Source organism: Vidua chalybeata, chromosome 3 (genome assembly GCF_026979565.1).
Source record: "Vidua chalybeata isolate OUT-0048 chromosome 3, bVidCha1 merged haplotype, whole genome shotgun sequence".
In the NCBI taxonomy this organism is placed as follows: domain Eukaryota; kingdom Metazoa; phylum Chordata; class Aves; order Passeriformes; family Viduidae; genus Vidua; species Vidua chalybeata.
In genome coordinates, this window is record NC_071532.1 from 102,070,640 (window position 1) to 102,077,134 (window position 6,495).

General features: G+C 36.7%; 1 long non-coding RNA gene across 1 annotated transcript; it reads right to left on the reverse strand.

Moving 5' to 3' along the window:
* Window positions 1-288: 288 nt before the first annotated feature.
* On the reverse strand, window positions 289-5,007 carry LOC128786350 (uncharacterized). The gene is made up of 3 exons (XR_008430252.1): window positions 4,829-5,007; window positions 3,149-3,277; window positions 289-372 (listed from the first exon to the last, which is right to left on the reverse strand). It is a non-coding gene; the product is annotated as an uncharacterized LOC128786350 (long non-coding RNA).
* Window positions 5,008-6,495: the final 1,488 nt, after the last annotated feature.

Sequence of the window (6,495 nt, forward strand, 5' to 3'; positions counted from 1 at the left end):
AGGATGAGAGCACTTTAGTGCATTCTGCATAATTGTTAAACATTTGTAGAGTTAAGCCTTTCTGTTGGGAATGCATTAGCATTTAATAAATAAAGATGCAGCACTCTTTTTCATTTTGAAGAACCTTGAACCATTAAAGTACATTGTGAAGCAGAGACATAATTACAGTACAACCAACAGCACAGCCACTACACATTTGATTTCCAGTTCATAATTGTCTATCTGAAATACAGTGAAGCTCTGGCATGCCAAGTATTTTCCATTTCAATCACTTGACTTTTTGGTGGGATAATATTGAAGACAGAGTATGCACATCTTGTTGCCATGGTAACAGGAATACTGAATTTGATCAAAACAACAGAGTTTGAAAACCTGAAATGAAAATTAAGTTAGAAATGAGTTCAGTTAGATCACATAACTTGAGCTCAGAATATACACAAATGGACGATAATAACAAAACATAGAGCAAGATACATGTAGCTATTGGTTAATTATTTTCTTACAAAATCTACTGGTAAGAAAATGACAAGATCACTAAGTTAGCAAAAGTATGCATTGAAATAAAATGCAAAAAATGGTAAAGATCATTTGCTTGACTTGTGCTTTGTGAACGGGATTAATATTCTGCCTATTTAGGCTTTTCTTTTGTTTATGATAGCATAAAATAATCTTAAAACTTATATATTTAGTATATACTTCCTAAAAAAGTCTTCCTTTTGCTTTCATATTACATATTGCTAGAATGCATATTGAATCACCCATGTATACTGTTTTTCTTGAAAAGGGTTGCATGGGCGTTTCTCTTGAGATCTTCTGTAGGTACAGCCACACCAGAAATATCTGTCTGTGCAAGTAAGAAATTTTTTTTTGAGCTGCTACCATTTTTCAGGAACTGAATTTGCATGGTCAATGTGCCAGATCCAGAAGAATATGCCTGCATGATTTCAGCTGCCAGGAAGACATGCCCCAGCCCCTTCCCACAGCTATTTGAAAATAGAAGGATAAAAAACTCTCCACTTCTTCCAACACAGACAATTTTTCCTTTTGTAATCAATTATGCTTCTGCACTGCTCTGTTGTGCTAATTAGATCACTACTGGCTGCACAGAATCACAGAATGGATAATGAGGCTGGAAGGCACCGCTAGAAACCACCTTGTCCAGCCTCCCTGATAAGCAGGGTCCTCCTGAGCACCCTCAATACCCAGTTCATTGATCATGTTTATCATGAAATTGTTTTTGTTTGAGAGGATGGGTGGCTTTGTTGTGGATTCTCCATGTGGAGACTGCAAGGGCATTGTGCTATCTCAGGTTGCCTATGACAATGACAAACTGCTTGACCTCAAGTTGCTGCAATTCTGACATATCTTTATTGCCCACACTACCTCTGATAATCATCTCACTTAGACGTCCACAGAGTGTCATCTCTTACAACCATATTTCTCTAGTCTCTTTATACCCTACATAAAAGTGAAGGTTAAGAAAGTAAGATTCGCATTGAGAAAAAGACTAAGATATTTAGTGGTCTATGTTTTTAAATCTCCATTGCAATCAGCTGGCATTGAATACCTGTAGTCCAAGGTGTCCAGAGGGATCAAACTCACTGCACATAAAAGCAGAATTCAAGTGTCTAAGCAAGAAATAATAAATAATCTCCTCCTAAGAAAGGGGACTGTTGCCATTTGACACATCCTAAAGAACCTAGAACATCTCCAAGGAGTTTAGAAAACTGGCCAAGGGGAGGTCCAGCTGAAGATGATATGTCAGGCACTTCTACTTTTTAGTTAATATTCATTCTCAAAATTTTTATCTGGAACTGGTTTTACATTTACAATGAATCTACAACCCATTGCTTACAGCCTAGCCTATAGTTGCCTTAAAGGAGGAAGGACAGAACACATAACTACATTACAAAATGCCACAATATGCCACATTACAAAATGAAATTATTATTATCATTTAGCATCTCAAAGTACATCTATTTTTCCTTTGAACAGACTGGAGCAGTTCACTGGACAGGAAGGACAATGTAAAATATAATACACAAGTATCAGTCAAGAGTTGTAGCTGCATGCTGAAAACTGCTGATTTATCAAATATATCCCTTTGCTTTTAAGAAATCTGTATTTTAACACTGTATGTGCATGACTTATAAGCACAACAGTTGTGTCTCTGTGAACAGTAGAGGTTTATGTGCTTGGTGCAGAACAGATTGCTGAATACATTTGTGTCACCCTAATAATTTTGCTTATATCAGTTCTCCTGAAAGACAGACACTCCATGTATTCAGTCTGTCATTCTCAATTAACATAAATGAAGAAAAAATTCCATGGACTGATGGAATTTAGGGAAAAAAACAAAACAAAAGAAACAAACAAAACTCCAAAACAAAACAAAAAAATACACCCCAAAATAATGTGTAGGTATCCTGAGTATTTTACATACTTGCAAAGATATTGTTAAAATTTAGTACTTCAAAAAAGATTTTAAAATACTTTTTAGCCAAAACTGAAGTACACCAGGAGCATTTGGCATCCATACCCACTAGTATACATTAAGGTTGCTCTACTTCCACATTCATATAATTATCTTTTCAGGTCTTCAAGAACTCCTGCTTTTAAAGTAACACCATTTGTAGCTGTGGCAAATGAAATAATTTCTTCCTAAATTTCATTTATTGAATAATGGTATTATTAAGACTACACACACTAGATGGCAAGGCTTACTTAAGACAACTGATGCGAAGCAGCAGACAAGTGTAAGAATTACTGTTATCTGAAATTTCATATTTCTGAATAGATGCAAATATTTTGCTTGATCATGAGTTTACATAAGGAAAGCCAGTGATTTCCACATTCACATAGATATATTGTCTTCTTATGACTGTGAATTCAGCAATCATTCCTTTTGGGAATGCCAATAAGAATTGTTGAAGCAGACCACATTTGACAGAAATTGTAATTTGGTTTGTTTTTCACCAATCAGAATAAATCCAATAACTCTCATACTGCAGTACCAATGGAATAGAAATATCTGAATGTGTCCCTTAGTAATAATAATAATAATAATAATAATAATAATAATAATATGCACTACATAGTAATTAACAACATTAACAATGGATGAAGGTTTGCAGAGCTTGAACATTACCAGTACAAAAATAAATGCTGAGTCATGCTTTTATCCATTCATGCATGCTCAGCAAAGGAAGGTTTACAGGACTGAGGAGAAGGCTGTAGGTTTCTCATTAGTGTTGATTCTTGCAGAACAATTTCTGCTCTATGACAGAAAAAAAAAGGCTGGATCATTGCAGGTTCGTGGTACCAAGAGAAATAAAAATTCTTTAGGAAATAAATAAAATAAATCATCAGCAAAACAGTGTTCTGGCAAGTATTCACCCTGCAAAGTTTTGGGCAGGAAAATTAGCCACCGTCTCTCCTTAACCTCATCATACTCCCAGGATACCCATATGTAGCAGTTCTGTGTTCCAGTGCCATTGCAGAAACAGTTCTCGTGTATTTGTTGCGCCATGACTGCCAACCTCTGCATTTGGTACCTCTGGTTATGCAGACCTGAGCAGGTTAGGTAACTGCACAGCCTAAGGAAACTAAATCATTTATTAGGCTGTTGATCAGCTGAATCATCTCCTAAATCCACTGATAGTACAGTTATGTTTTCCTTTGGCAAAGTGTGTAGACACATATAATCTAATAAAGACAGCTACATACAGATATCAAAATGCATGTGTCTTAACATTCAGCTGAATTCATTCTCTAAATTTATGTGAGGTAAATGCAATCATCAGAGAAAACCCTCTCCTTTTTTGCAAAGGTTGAATTCAGTCTTTCTGATGCCTTCTAAGTTCTGTGGTGGGGCTGTGCTGGGAAATTTAGGAGCAGAAAATAATGTTTATAAAAAGAGTACTGATCATGAATATATTTCTTACATTACTTAAGAGGTATGTCCTTAGCTTCAGATATGGGTATGACCCACTTAAACAGTGAAACTACATGTTTCTCAGCAGGTACTGACTTACTTTAAATTTACATTTAACAAGGTACAAGTAAAGCATTCACAAACCCACTGGGAAGCACAGTCTTGTTACTTTGGCTTTTAAAAGTATTTTTTTCTTTCTTTTCCTTTTTTCAGTAAAGGACCATGTACCCCTGGGCGAGACTCACAAATTTCCAAGAAATATTACCCAGCTGATGTCAGTTTCCAGTTACAAGAAAAAAACTCCCTCATGTTTATGTCTTTTCACTGTGAAGTCTTTTCTTGGAAAGGATCCTTTTATTAGCAAGGCACTCAAAATATGGCCAGTCTGGTCAAGACAGTTTTTAAACTAGGAAGAGTTCAGGAGAGATATGATGACCCAAAATCAAGTGAGGAAGTGAAGGCCAGGTTGGTAAGCAAAGAACATGATGTGATGGAGAGAGTGAAGACTGAAAACTATAAAGCAGGGTTGAAGAAAACCAGCCCTGGGAAGCAAATGAAATAAATTATCCTGAAAACAGTTTCAAAATGTATGAAAGACAGACAAAAAGGTGATTTGGAGTAGCCAGAATGGGTTTATGGAGGAGAAATTATTTTTGACCAATCTGATAGCCTTCTAAAACAAAATGAATGACTTGGGAGGTTAGTGGAGAGCAGTAGATATTGTTTATCTTAACTTTAGCAAGGCTTTTAAGACTGTCTTTCTCACAGAAAAACTGAAGTTCAAATTAGATGAGTGGACACCTGCAACAATGTGCATCCCCATAATTTTATAGTTGATACAAAACTGAGAGGTGTGGTTGATACACCATATGCCATGTTATGTTGTGTACATACCAGTGGATGTGCCTCAACAGGTTGCAGAAAAGGGTTGACAAGAATCTCCTGAAATTCAATAAAGGGCACTGCAAAGCCCTGTATCTGGGCAGGAATAGTCCCATGTACTTGTATAAACTGGGGATGAACCAGGGACCTACACAGAGAATGACCTGATGGTCATTTCAAAGGACACTGATGTGCACCCCTGTGGAAAAGAAGAAAAAAAAAAAGGAATCAGTTCTGTGCTTCCTTAAGTAGAGTGTCAGCAGCAGATAGGGGATGAGATCCTTCCCCTCTGCTCATCACTGGTGAGACACACCTGGGGTCAAGTACAAGAGACACACTGGAGTGAGTCCAGCTAAGAGCCATGACAGTGAGCAACAAATTGAAGTGTCTGTCACATGATTACAGGCTGAAGAGTCACAGCTTCCAGCTGTAGAAGTTAAGGTTCAGACAGAATCTTATCTATCTATATGCATACTAGATGGGACGAAATAAAGAAGATAGAGACTAGACTCTTCTCAGCAATGCCCACTGGGAGGACAAACTGAAACACAAGAAATTCCATTTACACATAAAAAACTGTGGGTATTGTCAGACACTGAAACAGATCCTCTGTGAGACTATGAAGCCTTCTTGTTGATACTCAGAACACAACTGAACACAAACCTGAGTAGAAATGAAGATTCATATCATTAGGAGGACTTTACAAGAAGTATTCTAAAGGTACAGTTACAACTGAAGATTTTTACAAAGAGCAAAAATTCTAGAGAGAATGCTCTAGAAAGGAGTAAAAGCTGAACTTCAGATATTGATCACTAGTTGAAAAGAACTAGGGGGAAGAGTCCACAGCCTATATGGTCAGAAATTACTGAAGGTTTCCCTAAAATTGTGTTAGTTTACATGAAAAGATTTGCAAGTAGACCCCGTGTGATAATATTTGAAAGCAAACAAGACAAAAATTTTAAAAGCAGAGTGCTCCCATTGTAGGAGTGTTTTGTTGGGGGATGAAAATGCCAAGGTGTCCAAATTTACAAAGAGATTCTTAAAAAAATATTTCAGGCCCTTTATTTATTTAATCCCTATTTTTTTTCCATAGCTTTTCTAAAGTTTGAGCTAACGTTGAATCTGTGCCTGGAATATGTGTTCAAAATTTCAGCATTGTAAATTTAATTCAAATTTAATTCAATTACACTTTGAGTTTATTTTGGCACTAATCCTAAAGTCATCAAAATGCCTAAATAGGATATTTATGCCTATCTAAGTAGAAGAAAGGTCATCAAAGTCTTCTCTGTATTAGCACAGTTATATTTTCACTGAAGTGATATTCTAAAACAATAATTCATTATTATAAATCTCTGAAGATATCTAATTGTTGTCCAGGCCCTTTGTAGCTTATTTCGTAATGGGATTTTATTTATTTATTTCACTTCTCCGAATCTCTAATCACAACAGTGATGATCTTCCAGCTCCTGCTCTTGGATAGGCAGCTTTGTGGCTGTTATGCATGCAATATGTAGTGTCACGTGCTGTGGGAGTGGGCCCACAGACACTGGAATCCAATGTCAAGGCATGGCCCAGTTGGCTCTGTTGTGCTAATTAGATCACTACTGGCTGCACAGAATCACAGAATGGGTAATGAGGCTGGAAGGCACCGCTAGAAACCACCTTGTCCAGCCTCCCTG